This window comes from Puma concolor, chromosome D4 (genome assembly GCF_028749965.1).
Source record: "Puma concolor isolate L17-30 chromosome D4, mPumCon1.1.hap2, whole genome shotgun sequence".
Classification (NCBI taxonomy): domain Eukaryota; kingdom Metazoa; phylum Chordata; class Mammalia; order Carnivora; family Felidae; genus Puma; species Puma concolor.
Genome location: NC_141679.1, coordinates 88,425,810 through 88,445,883, shown reverse-complemented (window position 1 = coordinate 88,445,883; position 20,074 = coordinate 88,425,810). Strand labels below are relative to the sequence as shown.

Sequence of the window (20,074 nt, the reverse complement as noted above, 5' to 3'; positions counted from 1 at the left end):
AGGGCCTCACAAACTGTCTGGGCGGGGCTCCGTGCTGTTTACAGCCTCTTGAAATTTCCCATGGTTGCTGCGTCTTTACTGAGGGCCAGGTCACCACAAAGTACATGCACCAGCCCGTGTCCTTGCTTTGGGTGGGATTCCGTCAACCCACTGGGCTCGGTCAGACTCTCGAGGGGATGATGGGAGCCGAACGTTGCCCTTGATTAACCTAAAATGCGAAAGCTTCTATCACTGAACAAAAGCACTTTACTTGTTGGAGAAACACGGGCCTTGGGGCGCCTAACAGCAGGAGGGACTTTTCTGGCGGGAACGTAGAGAGGAATTAGCTTAGAAATTTGAGTTACGGAAGGAAGGGCATTTGTCTCAATTATTTTTCAGCGGCGGCACCTGCTTTCTGATGTTTTCTTTAAAACGAAGCAGGGGCACCTGGGTGGCTCAGTCGGTTGAGCGTCCGACTTCGGCTCAGGTCATGATCCCACGGTTTGTGAGTTCGAGCCTCGCGTCAGGCTCTGTGCTGACAGCTCGGAGCCCGGAGCCTGTTCCGGATTCCGTGTCTCCCTCTCTCTCTGCCCCTCCCCTGCTCACGCTCTGTCTGTCTCAAAAATAAATAAACATTAAAAAAAAATTTTTTTTTAAATGAAGCAAGTGCTTCCCCACCCACCCGCTGCCGGCCCCCGCCCGTACCGGGGTGCAGGGGCAGCCCCCAAGGGCCACACCACGGACTAGAACACCACAGCGAAGGCCAAGCCAACTCAAGAGCAGTCCGTTGTGAGATCGAAAACACGTGCCCTCCGCCAGCAGCCACAGCAAAGGGCTTAGAACTCTGATACCGACCTACCAACAAGGGGGACTTTTTAAGGCAAGGTCCCAGGGAGGTCTTTCTAGTGGTTCTTTATAGGCAGGGTCAGTTACATGGCCTTGGGTGCCCCCTGGTACGCCAGGTGTTTCCCTGGTCTGTCCCAGGAGATGTAGCTCTTCCAGGGCAGAGACTACCTCGGGGTCATCGCTTCATTTTCCTCACCCAGGAAATGGCGATCCCGGTCACGGCCACCTTGTGGGGTCGCGTTAAGGGGGGGCCTGAGCAGGCAAAGAGTTTCACTCGTGCCTAGGGCGCAGGACACGCCCTCGAGTGGGGGAACACCACCCAGTCTTCCAAGGGCCCAATGCAGTGCTGGGCACACAGCAGGTGCTCGGATGCTGTTTGGCGTTCAGACAGATTTTTTTCAAGCCAACGTTTCTTAAAGTATAGGGATAAAAATTGTATGTTATTCGTGGAACATGTTAGTTTTTAAATGATGTTTAAGCTCATTTATTTATTTATTTTGAGAGAGAGAGAGAGAGAGAGAGAGAGAGAATCCCAAGCAGGCCCCATGTGACTGACAGCGTGGGGCTCGATCCCATGAACCACGAGATCATGACCTGAGCCGAAATCAAGAGTCTGACGCTTAACCGACCGAGCCACCGAGGTGCCCCCCAAATGTTTTTTTTAACACAAAAAGTTTGAGGGCGCCTAGGTGGCTCAGTCGGTGAAGCGTCCAACTTCAGCTCAGGTCATGATCTCGCGGTTTGTGCGTTCGAGCCCTGCGTCAGGCTCTGTGCTGACAGCTCGGAGCCTGGAACCTGCTTCTGATTCTGTCTCTCTCTCTCTCTCTCTCTCTCTGCCCCTCCCCCGCGCTCGTGCTCACTCTCAATCTCTCTCTCTCTCTCTCCCCAAAATAAACAAACATTTTTTAAAAATCTTTAAAAAAAAGAGAGAGAAAAGCTTGACCTCTTTCTCCCCACCTACAGCCAGGCATTAAGATAGATATATGCATGTCCCCATTCTACAGATGAGGAAGCCAAGGCTCAAACAGGTCAGAGGCTCCCAAGGTCACTCAGTGGTAGAGTGAAACTCTTAACTATCAGCATCTCGAGTTTACAACCTCTGGCCTCCCTGAGATGGTTGTTTACATCCTCCAGAACCAGGGGCCCCGTCGTAGAGATAAGCAACAGCGACCAACTGCACATATGACTTAACCTGGCTAGTAATCATATAGTAAGGTCATTTCCACTTCCAAGATTTCTCTGAGGGGGGACCAATATGACAAAGAAGGGAAGTTTGAATCAGGCCACGCGCGCGCGCGCGCACACACACACACACACACACAGAACCGCAACTCTGGAAAGATACAACTTCCCTAACACTGAGCTAACTCTGGCCAACCTTCATCCGATTCCCCGGGAAGCAAGGAAAAGGTGAGGAAGGGGCAGATTCCGTTTAGAAGGTTCACATGTTTCACTATAAGACCTGAGAACAGGGGCGTCTGGCTGGCTCAGTCGGTAGAGCGTGAGGCTCTTGATCTTGGGGTCGTGGGTTCAAGCCCCACGTTAGGCATGGAGCCTACTTAAAAAAATTTAAAAAGACCCGCGAACCCTCGGTGGAGGGCAGGGGTGGGAGGATTTGTGTTCTGTAGCTTTCCTGGGGAGAATCTCAGACGGGATCTCTCAAGCAGCGGTGTGAGGTGGTGATTAGCATCTGGGCTCTGAAGCTACGGAGACCTGGGCGGGGGGGGGGGGGGGGTCCCTCCTGGCGAGCTGTAGGACCACTCTGACCTTTGGTCTCTTCATCTGAAATGAGTCCAGCAAAGCTTTGCTGTCCCGCTGCATCTTGTGGAGCTAGGGCTGGGTGCCGGGGGCTTGGCAATCAATGGAAGAGACCCCTGCCTGACAGAGGAAACAGCGAACGTACAGACGGATTCAGAGATCAGCTATACAGAAATAACACGGGGACGAGAATAATGCTTATCCGAGGCCAGTGGCGAGGGCTCAGAGTATGCATCCAAGGCAAGGCTGAACCCTGCGTCCAACACAGGCCGAGCACTCAGTCGGTAGAAACCCGCGCTGCTTGCTCGGGTGGCTTTTATTATCACTGTAACCCGAATAAAACCCGGCAGCCTCGGGGTCCAGTCTCAACGCAGCGGCGGTTCAAACACCACTCTGACATCCCACATCACCGAAAAGCAGTTCAAATCTTCCTGATCTCTCACAGAGACGCCAAAGGGGGGAATTCCTAGGCAACACCACACACAAAAGCATCCTCAAGACTCTCGGGGCCAAGGTACCCGCCCAGAAGGGCTAATTGCTGCAGCAACATCTCATGTCTCTGCACCTCCCTTTCATTCGGCCTCAGGAGACAGGGCTCTGGGCGCATCCAGGCTCTGCCCTGGGTTGCTTAACCGCTCCGATGACCTCAGTTTCCTCATCTGCAAAGTGTAAATAAAAATTGTACTGCTTTCAAGGAGTTGTTGTGGAGGCCAGACAATGCCTTCAAGGGCTCCGGATGGGCAGACACGGCCAGGCTGGGAAGTAGGAATGCCAACTGTTAGGATTCCTTCTTCTGCCCTCCCCCACCCCGCCCTTTGCATCCTACCCACCCCAGTTAGGAGCTCTGGAAAGGGTCTCCTGTCGGTTAGTCTGGGCTTTCCAGGTCTTGGCACTCAGGCAGCTCAACGCCCGGAACCTATCCCCCCAACCCCGCCCAACCCACGGAGCACAGGATAAACCCAGGGCTGGGCAGGCAAACTCTGGAACTTTCTGAGGAGGGGCCACCAAGGGCTAGGACCGCGGCATCAGGTGGCATTCTCCTTCCCCTCCCTCCTGCACAGAGGCAGTGTCCCCCTGGGTGTCACCTCAGAGGGCAGGACTAGGTGTTCTCCAGGGAACTCGGGGCCTGCTGATACAGGCGAGAGATGGCCCCCCACCAACACAGGCCGCTGATTGCCATAGGCCTGGGCAATGTGGCCCAAGGTGGCTTCCAGGGCCCCAGGGCAGGCCCCACATCAGGGGTCTGTGTGTCTCCCTTCCCAAGGGGCCCTGGGCCGGCCCCAGCAAGAGGTGAGCTTCTGGCCCTCACAGGGCTCCCAGACCATCGGGGCCTGAGCATAAGGTGAGACCCCCAGGTGAGCCACAAGATGACCTACTGGGCTGTCACAAGATGACCTACTGGGGTGCCCAGGAGGACTTCCCACAGGAAGGGCACAGGAGGGAAGGGCTGGAGGGAGAGGAAGGAAGGGGGTTCCAGGAGCAGAAAGAAGTTCTCTCCCACTGCAACCTCCACCATCAGCTCTGGGAGAGCCACGCTCCCTTGGGAGGTCAGAGGGCAAGAGCTCTTTCTCCCAATTCACTGCTGGGGAGACCAGTTCTAAGAGAGAAAGGGACAACTCCCAGCTGGGGCTAGAGCCTGTAGCTCCTGACCCCTGGCTCAGGTCAGAGAATCAAGATGCACCCCTGGCACCTGCCGAGGGGCCAGTGGGCCTGTTATCATCACCCCCATTTTACTGGTGAAGAAACTGAGGCTTAGTGACATCACAACAGGCCTCCAGTCTAGCCGTTTTTTGTTTTTTTGTTTTTTTTGGTCTATCTCGGGGGATCTAGGAAAAGCCTGAGGTGTCCGGAGGCGGTCCCCAGGTGGGGCAGGAAACAGCCAGGTGCGGGGGTGGGGTGGGCGGTGGGGTAGGACGGAGGGGAGCCCCGAGGGAAGGCAGAAACCGACACCCAGGAGGGAAAGGTTGAGGAATGTGGGTGGGGATGGGGTGGGCCTCAACAGGCCAGTCCGGGAGGGGCCCAGGGCCCTAGGCAGCCCCCTCACTCACTCCGGAGCGAGACTCCGGCTTCCCGGAAAAACACCACCCCCAGCTGGGCGGGGAGAAGGACCACTGCCTCCAGGCCGCCCAATCAGATGCACTCCCGGTCTGATGGAGGAGGCAGCCAGGGCGGAGGGCTCCCAGGGCCTTCCCGGAGGAGCCCCGGGGACCTACCCCGGATTCGGCGGTCCCCCCCCCCGCCCCCCCCCCCCCCCGCCACCCCCCAGCCTCATTAGCACCGACGCCCGCCGTCCTCCCCTCAGCTTCCGGTGGCTCCAGAATTTAAAGGTTAAATCCTAACCTCATCTGAGCAGTTTCTCCCGGCTTTGCCTACCCAGCGCCAGTTGCTGGTAATTATATGCATCTCCGAGCAGCCAATCAGCTGTCAGACTGACAGATACTGATCTTTTCGTTTTATTTTTAGCTCTGTGCTTCCCCCTCTAGTTGCAAAAAAAAATTCTGTTTGTTCTGTGTGCTGCTGCCTGGCTCCCAGCTCTGCAGCCGGCTCTCATCTCCGCCAGCCGGGCGGGAGCAGGAAGCCGCAGGGGCTGGAGCCTCCTGTCCTTCCAGAAAGGGGGGAACAAAACACACCGGCTACCCCCCAGCGGCGGACCCCGGGCTGCGGTGGGGAAGGGAGGAGGCCGGGTGCTGGGCGCACAGGCGCCCTCGGAGGCTGGGGGGGGGGGGGGGGGGGGGGTGGCAGGAGAGGCGCTGCACTTGGCCTGTGGCCTTGCACGGAAGAAAGCAAGTCCTTCCCCACGGGCTGGGGGCTAGCAGAGAGGCAGAGACACAGCCAGAAAGAGGGGAGTGGAAGAGAAGAGACAAGCTCAAGCCCCCTGGAAAGGTTTTTCCCCCAGAACTGAACAGAAGTAGGGGGCAGGAGTGGCTGCTAGCCCGGGGAGCACTGGAATGGGAGTCAGCGCGGGGCTCAGGCAGGGGGGGGTGGGGGGGGGGACCTGGGCCACCTGTCCTAGGCCTGCGTGCCTCCTCGGCCACCTGAAGGGCAAGTGCAGCGCTCTTCAGAATCTATTTGTGGGTCTTTCTGGAAGGTTCTGTGGACCTCCCTGAAAACACCAGGAGGCTGGCAATTGTAGGCCGGCCAGCAGGAGGCTCCTGTTCACAGGGGGTCTCTGGAAGGAGAGAAGGAATCTGAAGGCCTGGGTCTCTGGAAGGAGAGAAGGAATCTGAAGGCCAGGCCAGGCAAGCTCTTAGGTCCCAGAGTCTCCCCCACAGTCAGGGGCCCTGCTCCAAGGGAGTAGCCAGTGCTACAGAGGGATGGAAAGGATTGTGATGTTTCCTTCCCTGTCCTGGCACTCTACAGTTTGCTGAACACTTCCTTGCCCCAGGGGCCTCCCTTCCTTCCCCCTAGTTAGCCTCAGGATGCCGTGACACAGGGATCAGGGGGCCTGGTGAAGATCACCTCTGCTCTGATTGGTCTGTGGGGAGGGGGGGCAGTGGAGCCTGATGGTTAGAGCTTCGGGGCACATCACTCAAGTTCAAACCCCAGGGCTGCCATTTAGCAGCCCTGTGAGCCTGAGTGAATGCCCCAAGCTCTCTGGGTCCCAGCATCCCCATCGGGAAGTGGGGGGGGGTGCCCAGTGCCACCCCCCTACCTCACAGGATTGCTCTGGGGACGGAGTCACACTGTAGGGTGCTCCCCACGGCCCTGGCGTGCGGGGGGGGCCCAGCACGCTCGTGAACAGGTATTATTAGCGTCTCTGTTGTGCGGATGGGGAAACTGAGGTTCATGTGACTCATAATTGGCAGAACTGGGACTAGAATCCGCCCCCCGCCCCCCACCTTGGCTTCCTTTTCTCTGACACCACAGATGGCACGCTGAGAAAAAAGAGAAAGGAGAGTGGGAGAAGGGAATTAGGAGCCCGAGAGAGACGGAAGGGAGGCAGCGGCACCGTGATCAATTACTTGGGCTATAAATTTCTGCTGTTTTGCAAAGTGAGCACACAACCTCGGAGAAGCGTCGCTCGCTGGGTCTGCTCACGAGAAACCGAGCAGCCAGGCCCACGGCAGACGCAAACGATGGTGGGAGCCAGAGAGGGAGAGGACACGAGCTCCAGGGTGGGGTCAAACTGGCTGGCGGTGTGGGCCGAGGGCAAGGACCCCAGGAAAGGAGTGAAGCAGGGGAGAGGCACCAGAGCGCGGGCAGGCGTGGGAGCTGCCCCGCGGGGGTCCCTTGCAGGGGGGGGGTCAACTTCCTCCTCTTTCCCGAAGATTCAGCTTCGTCTCCCCGCTGGGCTGCCCCAGCTACTATAGTATGCCTGCCTGGCCAGCCCCCCTGCCAGGCTTTGGCCATCGGTCCTGGGGCCGACTGGGCCGGTGGCTCAGGTGGCTCACGGAACATCAGCTTCCTCATCTGTAAATGGCGATCGTGTGGCATTCGTCCTGTCCCCGGGATTAAAGCTGCTCTGTTGATGAGAAAAGTAACCGAGGGTGGAGGTAGTTTGGAGGCGGGTCCTCTGAAGTATGGAAAAGATGGGGCCAGTCCTCTCACTCGGTGGAAAGGGGTGCCCGCAGTGGGGATGTAACGGGCCCAGACCTGTCTCTCAGTCTCCCAGCATGTAGGGACCAAGGGGCGGGGGGTGGGCTGGGGGTGCACTTTGTGCTTGGGAAATGGGCCCAGATTCCTGGCCTCCACCTTCCTGGAACCTTGCCACCGTCCATTTAGGAAAGGAGCCATGAGCGGAGTCCAGCCAGTCCCTCTGGAATCTCTCAGGCCTTCCACACTGTGGAACTGCAAAGACCACAGCGGCCTTGCAGAAGGACCAACCCCCCCCCCCCCCCCCCCCCCCCCCCCCCCGCGCACGCTGGTCTTCTGCTGGGCCTGAGGAAATTCAGCAGGGAAGCATCCGGGCCCTGTAGAGACATCGTGAAATGTGCGAGGCTGGGGTGGAGGGGCCTGAGGGCGAGGGGCGAAGCCCGCATGGGCGGTGAATCAGGGTCCTGGAGAAGATGCCTGGAGTTCAAGGGAGCACGAGGCCCCGGGCCAGCGGTGGATACTCTCCAGCCCTGGGGATTCCGGGCTGAAGGCAGTGGAGAAGCTTGCTATGTTAAAGGAAATTTAAGATGGAACAGAAGGGGCCCCTGGGTGGCCCAGTCGATTGAGCCTCGGACTCTTTTTTTTTTTTTTTTAATTTTTTAAATGTATATTTACTTTTGAGAGAAAGAGAGAGACAGAGGGCAAGTGGGGGAGGGGCAGAGAGTGAAGGAGACACAGAATCGGAAGCAGGCTCCAGGCTCTGAGTTGTCAGTACAGAGCCTGACGTGGGGCTCGAACCCACGGACCGCAAGATCAGGACCTCAGCTGAAGTCAGACGCTTCACCAACTGAGCGCCCCAGACGCCCCGAGCCTTAGACTGTTGATTTCAGCTCAGGTCATGATCCCAGGGTTGTGGGAACGAGCCCCGTGTCAGGCTCTGCGCTGAGTGTGGAGTCTGCTTAAGATTCTCTCTCTCTCTCTCTGCCCCTCTCCCCGCCTTGCACACTCTCTAAATAAATAAATAAGTAAATAAATAAATAAAATGAAGAGAAGATCCTCTGGATGAGGATCATAAAAATGTTGTATTAGGATGAGCTAACAGATATAACAAACAGCTCCGAAATACGTTTTTTCTTGCTTACGGGAAAAAACTCTGCTCACTCAGGGGCCCAGGCTCCTTCATTTTGTGTCTCATCATTTTCTAGGGCCTTAGTCTCCTCTGCAATAATCTTGTGGAAGGGGAAGGAGAGAGTGTGGAGGATGGCATAGGAGGAATTTTATGTGGCGGGAAGCATAATACTTCAACTCGCGCGCTATTGGCCAGAGCTTAGTCATGTGGCCACAACTGACTGCAAGGGAGGCTGGGAAATGTAGTCCGGCCGCATGCCCAAGAGGAAAATAACGAACCAGGGTTTGGTGGAGACACAGCAGTCCCCACCACAAATGCTGTCCTGTTTAGGGGGATGAACTGGTGCCCACAGAGCACCCAGTTGTGGGGCTCGGCCAAAGCTTGTTATTGTGCCAAAGCTGGTTATTTGTCCTATAAGTCCAGATGCTGTTCTTCTGAGGGTCACCCTCCTCCGGAAACTGCATTAAAACGTGTGTGTGTGTGTGTGTGTGTGTGTGTGTGTGTGTATGAGAGAGACAGATGGAGACAGAGACAGAGGGAGAGAGAGAAAGAGAAGAAACATAGATGGAGAGATCTTTCTGGTCTAGGGGGAGCATCCAAAGTTTTCACCAGATTCTTGGGGCACCTGCATGGCTCAGTCAGTTAAGCGACTGACTTCAGCTCAGGTCACGATCTCACAGTCTGTGAGTTTGAGCCCCGTGTCGGGCTCTGTGTTGACAGCTCGGAGCCTGGAGCCTGCTTCTGATTCTGTGTCTCCCTCCCTCTCTCTCTCTCTCTTTCTCTGTCCCTCCCCTGCTTGTGTGCTCCCTCTCTCTCTCTCTCAAAAGTAAATAAACATTAAAAATTTTTTTTCACAGCCTTCACCAGATTCTCAAAACTCTGAGACATCATGGCTTAAAGAGAGATGGGCCACTCGGGCATTAAAGCAGCGGCTTAGCTGTGCAAAGCTGACTTTATTTGGGACTTAGCAGGGCCCGGGGACCAGATACATTGATCCTTCCGGCCTCACACCACACAGCAGGAGGTCGAACCAAGGATTCCCCAACTACCATCTCCCCTCCCCCAAGCATGCCCCAGAGAGCCCAAGGTCACCTCAGCTGACCCATGACAGCAGCCATGGGGTCATGGGATATCAGCGGTGGAGCCCAGCTTGGATAGGCGGGTGGAGAAACTGAGGCTCAGGGAGCGGCCATCTTGTCCAGGGTCACACAGTGAGTTTGGGGCAGGGCCATTGGATTATAGTCCGTCGGGTTTCTGTGGTTGTAAGTGACAGAAACGGGCTGTGTCGCCCTTGAGCAGAAAAGTGCCCCATTGCCAGACTGAGGAGGAGGTCAGAACGGAAAGAAACTTGGGAGAGGCAGGCAGTCCCCAGTGGGGACAATCAGGGGAGACCCAGTGACCACCCTCAGGGACTGGCCGCCAGGATGAGGAATGAGCCCCCCCCCCAGTCCTGAGGTGGGGGAGGGCTAACGACCTAGCCAGGACTACAGGCCCCGCCCACTGGCAAGGGTGGGGGACAGGGGTCCTGGGGGGGGGAAGGCTAACGACCTAGCCAGGGCTACAGGCCCCGCCCGCTGGCAAGGGTGGGGGACAGGGGCGTCTGGACCCACAACCCACTCCCCAGGCTGCGCACACGAGGGGAACTCACCGTGAGGCAACTAGGGGGCTTTTGCCAGAAAGGGGGGCGTGGGTGCCCGGCCGGCCAAAACAGCAGATGTCCGCTCCGGCCTCCTGAGCCAGGATTGTGCAATCGAAAGAAAACAACCACGGGGCCGGCTTCCTGCAGCCCAGAGCCACGATCTAACCAGGGAATCCGGCCCAGAGCACGGCTGCGAGGCCAGCAAAACAGAGGCACCGGGCGGACCCCGGTGTTCCGGGCTCTGCTTGTTCCCACAGGAGACTGGCATCTCCCTGAGGGCAGCGAGGCAAGCTGGTTGCCCCACGCCCGGTGGGGCTCACGCGGGGCTTGCGCAGGCTGGTTAAGGGAGATGGCACGAGCAAGGCTGGAGGAAGAGCCGGGGCTAAGGGCTGAGGGTGCAGGTGAGAATTCACTGCAGGAGAGCCGGGAGTGCTCCTAGCCTTACCCCACCCTGGCAGAAGGAGCTAGAAACCGCGGACAGAGGAGGGTGGCAGAGACACAGAGTGTGATGTCAGGGTCAACACAGCGAGGCTACAGTCCCCAGTTCCTCGAGGTCACTGGGCACACGCCATGCAGATGCGATTACAGCCCATAATCGGTTGCGGAGAAGTAAGGGGGGCTGTTCCAGATACTCTGGGTGGGCCTGACTCCATCCATCGCTCGAAAGGCCTACATATGGAGCTGAGGCTTCACCGATGGGGAAAATATTCCACCTGCAGGCAGTCGGCAGCGGCAACGGAGACCCGGGGTCCAGCCCGCCTTCCCGCCCGCCCCCCACAAGCCCCCCGCCCCACGCTTTTCGGGTTCCACGCTTGTCCCGCGGCCCCACAGCTGCGTGACCAAAGCCTTGCAATCCGTCGCTTCACACAGACCCACTGGTTCGGTTTCTCCAGCTGAAGCCTGACTGAGGCAGATGGAGAGGGCGAGGTGCAGGGGTGTGAGGGGAGGTTCCCAGGCCAATCTGTACTTAGAGGGGACCCACACCCTTCCAGCCGAACGCCGTAGCTGGGAGCGAGGACAGTGCCCCCCTGTAGGTGTCAGTGTTCAGAAAGGAGGTTCAGAGTTCTGGCGCCGCTGTGGCCGTCCTGTCCCCCTGGCCCTTGTCCCCCGGTGTAGCAGACATATCACTGAGCTCTGGGCTACAGAGGTTTGCTGCTGATTTCTCGGACTTTCAGACCCTCGAGGGCAGGGAGGAAGCACTGTGCCCTAGGACAGATGAGGAGACTGGGGGGCCCAGCCTGGCTCGGCTGTCTGGGGGCTCAGGTGGCCCCTGAGCTCTTTGAGCCTCACGCCTCTCTGTGCAGCCCCTGCAGCCCCCTGCCAAGGGTGCCATGAGAATGCATAGAGGCTAAAGTGCCCACGGGACCCCTCCTGCTGGTGCCACCGGGTCTGAGTTAACCTTGTGGAAGGATGGCCACAAAGGGGCTTCTGCACAGGCAGAAACCAGCCCCAGGTCCGGGTGACTGGGCTCAGGGGCAGGCAGGGCCCCCGAGGGGGAAAAGGCCCCGGAGCACTGTTAACCCCTCTCGCCCAGGCCAGCTGTCCCCAGCCTGTTAGTGGGAAATCTTAGGCAGAGGCCTAGAAAGCGCTCAGCCACCCCACCTTCGAGAAAGATCTCAGGCCACCACCAGAGCAGGGGGGGGGCAGCGGGGTTAATGTTCTGTTTGGCATGCCCTCCCTGGGACAAGGCAGGGGTGCAGGGGGAGGGTAGAGAAGGGGAGACCCCCTGACTCGAGCCACAGGCCTGCTTCCAAGCCCCGGGGTTGTTCCTTTCATCCTCACGAGCTCCCTGAGAGCTGGAGGAGCTGTGACCCCATCACGCCCATTTTACAGGAGGGGAGACTGAGGCACAGGGAGGTCAACTTCCTCCCCAAGGTCCCCCAGCAGGCTCGGCCGCTTGTGAGTCTGGCCCCGACTCTCCGATCCCGACACCCGGCCCCAAACCTCGGGAGAAGCCTCTCCCAGGAGGCCCTCCCTCCCGCGGCACCGTCTAAAACCGCCCCCCCCCCGTCAAGAGGACTCTGTGTGTCTTCCGTTATAGCCCGTGCCGTGGCCCTGCCCCCCACTTTCTCTTTCTGATGTTTGTTTGGTCTTCTGGGCTTCCACGCCCGCCCCCCAATATCAAAGCAGTAAACTCTCAGATGAAGAGCTCAGAAAGCACAGAGGCCTCACACTGTGGTGTAACTGATCGGCCCCGCACCCTAGGGTCCCCTCCAGATGTACAGACGGGGCCTGGGTCACTCACACGTGGCTGCCTCTGGGGGGTGAGGGCCCGGCCCAGAGCCAGGGCAGGGAGTGTCTCCGCCTCCCACCAGGGCTTTGCAAATCTTGGGTTGGTTTGTTAACCCAGTGCCTGGTGACATCCATCAGACCTGTCATCTGGGGCGTCGCTGTGTCCTAGAGCCAGCCTGAGCGCCTGCCACCCGGCGTCCTCCCCAGCCTCAGACGCGCCACGGTCGCCACCCCTACTTTTCCAATGAGGAAACTGAGGCTCAGGGGGGCTGAGCAATTTGTCCAGGGTCTTGCGTCTGTGGCTCAGCACCGGTGATATTGCGCGGCCCCTGCCTCCCACGGAGAGGCATTTCCCGGGCCCTGTTAGTTACTCGTCACCAGGCTTCGCGCAGACACGTTGTGCCCAAGACCTCACGACGCTAAGACAGAACCAAGAGGCCGCATCGAGCGACATCCACTCGCTCCGTAAGGGCAAGTACCATCCCAGCTTCAAGCACCGGGCAGGCCCTGAGGCTGAGAGGGATTTCTACCTTGACTGTGATCCCAGAGATTCCCGGAAACCTGGTTTGCTTAAAGCAAGGGAAGCAGGGATTAACCGAGTCGGGGCGGTTTCCATGGAGCTCGGATGGTACAAAATGACGTTTAGCTTCTCTTGGGGGCGTGGGGACCATGGGCTGCGGGGGGAGTCACTCGGTCCCCCGAGGAGACACCCAGATCACCCTACCGTTGACCGCCAACATCACCAAGAAGGCAGGGCCTTGTACGAGGCCAGGAGCTTGCGAGGCCCGCCCTTGGACCTTGTCGGATGGAACTTCCCCCAGGCCCGTCAAGCCTTCGATGGCCCCAGTCTCTGCTGACACCTGACTGCAATCCTCTAAGAGACCGCAAGCCAAAACCACCCAGCTAGGCTGCTTCCAAATTTCCAACCCACGAAAACAGTGAGATAATAAATGGTGATTGTTGTTTTCAGCTACTGTGTGTTTGGGGGTATTTGTTCTATAGCCACAGATGCATACGGTGTGTGTGTGTGTGTGTGTGTGTGTGTGTGGCTTGTAAACAGATGAATCAAGTGCTAACAGATGCGTAAGGGACTGGCCAGGGAAGGAAGGACCCCTGCTAGCTGGAGGAGGTGTTCCCGGAGGGGTCCTTCCAGTCCAGTCCTTCCAGTCCAGTCCAGTCCTTCGCAGAGAAAACAGCGAAATAGCTAAGGCTTTTTCTTTCGGTCCTTGTACTAAACAGGTTGGAGAGCTGCCGGTGGTTCTGGAAGGAGAATAAGGCCTTTCACTCCTTTGCCCCTGAGGTTTTTTCAGCCTCGCCTTTGTCACCTCATTACGGCAAGGAAGCTGCCACAGCTCCAGGCATCACATCCTCACCCACCCACCCAGTGCCCTGAACAGCTCGCTGTCTCTATGAGTGAGATGGCGGGAGGGAAGCTTCCCGCCAACCCTCAGCAGACGTCCCCCTCTATCCGACTGGCCGGGATTGGGTGGCACGCCCACGCCATCCCAATCACTAAAAGTGGGGAACAGGGTTGCCATGGGTGGTTTGTCTGATCAAGACCGACCCCCGGGGGGCTGGCCTCAGTGTTGTCAAACAAGACTGGGATTCTGAGCCAGCAGAAGTGATACGATCACGCAATTGTGGCCCGCGCACCGGACCTCTTCCTGAATCCTGCACGCGTCTGACGCGGGGGAAGCGGAGGAAGGTCCCGCATCGGGGAGCCTGCGTGAGGACAGAGGTTATGAGCCGCCTGCGGGAGCAAACGAGTCCTGAGAACTGCGTCCACACGCGAGCAGATTCAGAGCCTCCGTCGCCCGGCTGGCTTCTCCAGACGTTGGTGCCACCAGCCTCTCCCTCCTGTTGTAGGACAGGAGTGCGGGGGCCCCAGTGCCAGCCGCATTCCCTCTGACCTCCCAGGTGACCCCTGTCTCCCACCCCTGTTTCCCCAGCCTCCAAGGAAACCCGAAGTTTCTGTGGGGACATTCTTGAGGACCTCCGCTTGCCGCTGGGGAAATCGTCGTAGGAGAAATAAGACCAGTTCTTCTCTTCTGTATTCAGTAAGAATTTCTGCTGGGCCCACTCCCCAGCTGCCTTTGCAACTAAAGGTATCTGTGTGACCAGGTTCTGGCCAGTGGCACGCGAATGGAGGCGATGTCCAAAGGCTGCCGTCGTGCCTTTAGGAGGAGGAGGGGCCCTCTTTCCCCGCTCTCCTTCCTGCTGGCTGGAATGCAGACACGATGGCGGGAACCGGAGAAGCCTTTTCAAGTCACGAGGTGGAAGCCGTGTGCTGGGGACGGCAGAGTGGCGGGCTGGCACGAGTCGGGCTCCCTGACACTGCCGAGCCACCGTATGGGCCCTGGGCTGTGTACACTGGGGAGTGGCTATCTTGTTTAGGTCTCTGCTGTTCGGGGTCTCGTGTAGGGGCTAACCCTGTATCCTAATGCACTCGTCACGACGCAGCAAACTGGACTCCCGTTTCGCCTTCAAGCGACAAAGACTAGCATCATCCACACCTCTGGCCCCCACTTGGCTTCTCGGGGGGGGGGGGGGGGGAAGCAGGGCTGCCGCTCTCAGCAGGTGTCCAGTGCGGCTGAGGAGACACCGCAGATGTGCAGCAAACCCAGAGAGCCTGCGATGTTTCCAGGGGATGCCGAGAGCTACGGGGGTCCCGGGGATGGGGTGCTTCTTCAAAAGAGACGTGGGTTGGCGAAACGAGGAAAAGACACTCGTGGGAGAGGTAAGCCAAGAAGCTGAGATGCGTCCTGAGCCATGGGGGTGCCAGGGCTGGGTTCCCGTGGGCTCACCCATCCCGCCAGCTTGGACAGCCGCGCGCTCAGGCTGGGCCATTTCTCGGGGCGGGGGAGCGGGTGGGAAGGCGCGCGAGCAGGCACGGCGCTCGGTGGGCAAGAGAGAAGCTTTGATCCTCACGTGGTGAGGAACCCAGCCCCGACTGCCAGCCCAATGGAGGCGACACGTCAACCATCTCACCGCATAGCCCTGGGTCAGGTCGCTGTCCCTTCTGGTGCCTCAGTCTCCCCATCCTGTAAGTGGGAGTTCTCTACAGATGACCGTTTGGACATTTTTTTTTAAGTTTATTTTTATTTATTTTGAGACAAGGTTAAAGAGCAGGGGGGAGGGACAGAGAGAGAGAGAGAGAGAGAGGAAGACACAGAATCCCAAGCAGGCTCCGCGCTGTCAGCATAGAGCCCGACGTAGGGCTCGAACTCACGAACCGTGAGATCGTGATCTGAGCCAAGACCGAGAGTTGGACGCTCAGCCAACTGAGCCACCCAGACGCCCCTATATTGTTAAAGTCAGAGTATTTTTTTCCTATTGCTGCGGTAACAAATGACCCCAAACCCCACGGCTTAAGACAACGCGCCGTGATGATCTTGTAACTCGGGGGGGGGGGCAGTCTGAAATGGGTGTCCCTGGCCTAAAATCAGGTGTCGGCAGGGCTGTCCCAAGAACCTAAAACAGGGGCCTGGCCCACGGCAGGGGCTCAGTAGGTATCGGGTGGCTCGGGCACACCCCAATGAAACTGCTTCGAATTTCCCACGGAGGTCTTTACGAAGCTGCGACCAAGGGGCCCCGTCTCCAGCCCAGTTCCGACCGGCGGGGAGCGGGCCAGCGGCCCCTCACCTGCCGAGGCCTGAAGGTGCCTGGGGACAGGGCGACCGGGGAGTGACATCTGGAGTAACACACAGTGGTTCATCTGAGGATGTGCTGGCCGTGCCACGGGACACGTCTCACCTCCCGACGGGGGAGAGCTTTGCTCTGAGCCTCTTCCGACCCGCTCGGAGACCCCGCCCTGCCCAGACTTGAGGGGGACCAAGAAGAGGGAACCCACCAGCTGGGGGTTCTTCGCAGACCTGCGGCGCCGGGTGAACAGTGGCCGTGATTCGTCGGTCATGCCTGCCGACCTGTTCAGCCACAGACTGAATCTCTGTTTACGGTTCAGGGCTTTTCAGGGGAAAAATTTTCCCGGGTACACGTCCCACGTGTACCATCGTACGAGTTCTGACACACGCCGACACCCACGTGACCCGCACGCTTGTCCAGACCTAGAACGTTCCTGTCCTCCCCCAAAGTGCCTGTGTGTCTTCCCAGAAAATCCTGCAGCCCCGAAGGCAGCCAATATTCTGATTTGCACCACCGAATAACTCTGCCTGTTCCAGAGCTCCCTATGGATGGAATCATACAGTTTGTGCTTTTTTTTTTTTTTTTTTTTTTGTGTGTGTGTGTGTCTGGCTTTTTCCATTGGATATAATGTCTGTATGATTCCGCTCGTGTGGGGGCGCCCGGGGGGGGGGGGGCCCGCGTCGGTTAAGCGTCCGACTTTGGCTCAGGTCATGATCTCGCCTCCGGGAGTTCGAGCCCCACGTCGAGCTCTGGGCTGACAGCTCAGCGCCTGGAGCCCGCTTTGGATTCTGTGACGCCCTCTCTCCCTGCCCCTCCCCTGCTCACACTCTGTCTCTCTCTCTCTCTCAAAAATAAATAAACATCTTTTAAAATTTAAAAATGATGCCTCTGTGTTGTGTGTGCCCATGAAATGGTAAAATCCCATTTTATTGAGGAGTACTATCCCATGCCACAATTTGTATACTTTCCCCCCTGTTAATGGACATTTGACTTGTTTCCGGTTGGCAGGGGGTATCATACAGCTGCTAGAAACATCCACATACAAACCTTTTTTGCGAACATATGCACTTATTTCTTTCGACAAAGTATCTACAACTGGAAATGCTGAGCTATAGGGTAGGTGTATGTTTTACTTTATAGAAAATCAGTGAAACTTTTCCAGAATGCTTGTAACATTTTTTGTCCCCATCAGCAGTTTATGGAAGCTGGCTGTTCACGTCCTAACCAATATTTGGTATTGTCAATCTTTTACTTTTTTTTTTTTTTTTTTGAGATAGAGAGAGAGGGCACAAGGCGGGGAGAGAGGCAGAGGAAGAGAGAGAAAGAGAGAGAGAGAAGCTTAAGCAGGCTCCATACTCATCACACGACCCAGGATCATGACCCGAGCCAAAATCAAGGGTCGGGCGCTTAACCGACGGAGCCACCCAGGCACCCCTATGGTTATAATTTTACAAGACTAACGATACTGGGGCACCTGAGTGGCTCTGTCGGTTAAGCGCCTGACCCTTGATTTTGGCTCAGGTCATGATCTCACAGCTCAAGAGTTTGAGCCCTGCATCGGGGCTCTTACAGTGCGGAGCCTGCTTGGGATTCTGTTCCCCCTCTTTCTGTCTGCCCCTCCCCTGCTTGCTCTCTATCTCTCTCTCAAAATAAATAAAAGTAAAACTAAAATAAAATAAAATAAAATTTTAACCAGAAATTCTCTTAGCCATGAGACGCCGCAGTAGTATCTCGTGGACTTTAATTTGCATTTCCCAGATAATTGATGACGCTGAGTGCTTTCAAAGGTGCTCCCGGGCCTTCCACATACATATTTTTGTGAAGGGTCTGTCCAAATCTTTTGGCCATTTTTAACCGGGCCTGTGTCCTTTGATGATTGAGTTGTAGGCTTATCTATATAATCCAGACACCAGCCTGTATCAGATTTATATTTTGTAATATTTTCTAGAAGTTTGTGGTTTCTCTCTTCATTTTCATTTTTAAAATAAGTATTTTTTTAATTAAAAATTTTTTTTTCATGTTTACTTACTTTTTGAGAGAGAGAGAGCCCGCACGCATGCGAGGGAGCGAGGGAGGGGCAGAGAGAGAGGGAGTCACAGAATCCAAAGCAGGCTTCAGGCTCTGAGCTGTCAGCACAGAGCCCGACGCGGGGCTTGAACCCACGAACCGTGAGCTCATGACCTGAGCCGAAGTCAGACGCTTAACCGACTGAGCCACCCAGGCGCCCCAACCCCTTGCACTTTTTTAAAGGAGGCTCCACACTCAACATGGGACTTGAACTCCCAATGGCCAGATCAAGAGTTGCACGTTCCACCGTTCCACCAACTGAGCCAGCCAGGTGCCCCACCCCCTCTTTCATGTTCTTAACAGTAAGCAGACATCTTCAAGCGTGAGGAAACCGATTTGTTGACATTTTTTTTTATGGCTATTGCTTTCACGTCCCACCTAAGAAATTTTGGCCAGCTCACGGGTCATGAGGATTTTGTTCCTACGTTTTCTTCTAGAAGCTTTATCGTTGGGGTTTTTACATGTAGGTCTATGCTCCATCTTGACTTAAATGTTGTGTATCATGTGAAGCAAGGGTCAAGGTCATGTTTCTCAATATGGACACCCAGTTGTTCCATATCACTTGTCCAAAAGACTTCTTCTCCCTATTAAAATGCTTTGGCCCCTTTGTCAAAATTCAATGCGCCATGTCAACGTGGGTCTACTCAGGATTCGCTAACAGTTACGTTGATCTATTTGTCTGCCTTGACCCCTTAGTCTTGAAACCAAAGAGTGGGCGTTCCTCAACTCACGGCAAGTTTTTTGGCTACTTTAGGTCTTTTATATCATATCATATAAATACAATGTTGGCTATGTATGTCTTTCCCCAAGGCTGCTGGGATTATAATTGGGATTGTGCTCAATCCACAGATCAACTGAAGGGAACGGACTTCTTCACAACACAGAGTTCTCCAACCCACGAACATACTACCTCTTTCCATTTATCTTGGGAACTTCTTCAAGTTCATTCTTCTGTGAAATTTCTTACCAAACACTTTGTGTTTTTGGCACTCTTGGAAATGGAATTTTTTGAAAAATCTCATTTTTACCACCACACACCTACCAGAACGGCCCAAGTTCAGAACACTCACACCAAATGCTGGAGAGGATGCGGAGTGCTAGGAACTCTCATTTGTCGCTGGTGGGAATTCAGAATGGTACGGTCACTTTGCAAGCCTGTTTGTCCGTTTCTTACAAAACTAAACATACGTTTATCATGTGATCCAGCGATCATGCTCTTTGGTATGTATCCAAACAAGTTGAAAATTTATGTCCACACAGAAACCTGCACATAGATGTTTATAGCGGCCTTATTGATACTTGCCAAAACTTGGAAGTAACCAAGATGGCCTTCAGTAGGTGAATGGATAAATAAACTGTGGTCCATTCAGACAATGGAATATTATTTCAGTCATAAAAAAAAAGTGAGCTATCAAACCACGAAAAGCGTGGACAAAACCTAAATGCATATCACTAAGTGAAAAAAGCTCATCCAAAAAGGCTACATACTGTATGATTCAAACTATACAACATTCTGGAAAAGGCAAAATTATGGAGGCAAACTATCAGTGGTTGCCAGGGGTTGGGGGAGGGAAGGATGAACATATGGAACAAAGAAGATTTTTAGGGAAGTGAAAATAGTCTACATGATACTCTAATGGTAGATACATGTCATCATACATTGGTCCAAATCCATAGAACATACACGACCAAGAGTGAACCCTGACGTAAGCCATGGACTTTGGGTGATGATGATGAATCAATGTAGGTTCATGTATTGTAATAATTGTACCACTGTGGTGGGGGATATTGATAACGGGTGAGGCTATGCATGTGTAGGGACAGGGAGTATGTGGGAAATCTCCACAAATTTAAAAGATTTGAAACAAAAGTGTGTTCTCTGACCAGAAGGGAATTTAAGTAGAAATCAATAATAGGAAGAGAACAGAAAAGTCTCCAAACACTTGGAAACTAAACAGTGCATCTCTAGGCTATCTATATATAGATCAAAGAAGAAGTCTCAAAAGAAACTAAAAAAAAAAAAAAAAAAAAAACGACAAAGCACAGTTCTGCATAAGAACAAAAATAAAACTTATCAAATCTGTGGGATGCAGTTAAAGCAGTATAGTGAGGGAAATTGATAGTACCAAACGCTTACATTAAAAAGAAAGAAAGTCTCAGATCACTCACCCAACTTCCCACCTTATAAAACTAGACTTCAGGAACAATTCTATGTGAGTGAAATATCCCACCTACAAAGTATGATCTTT

At 55.3% G+C, this 20,074-nt stretch overlaps 1 long non-coding RNA gene and 1 other non-coding gene across 2 annotated transcripts; one reads left to right on the top strand and one right to left on the bottom strand.

Annotated features, from left to right (window-relative positions):
• Positions 1-2,301: 2,301 nt before the first annotated feature.
• Positions 2,302-2,374, top strand: TRNAK-CUU (transfer RNA lysine (anticodon CUU)). The gene has a single exon. It is a non-coding gene; the product is annotated as a tRNA-Lys (tRNA).
• Positions 2,375-9,178: 6,804 nt separating this feature from the next.
• LOC147575085 (uncharacterized) lies at positions 9,179-10,004 on the bottom strand. The gene is made up of 2 exons (XR_015243349.1): positions 9,894-10,004; positions 9,179-9,499 (listed from the first exon to the last, which is right to left on the bottom strand). It is a non-coding gene; the product is annotated as an uncharacterized LOC147575085 (long non-coding RNA).
• Between the last annotated feature and the right edge of the window lie 10,070 nt (positions 10,005-20,074).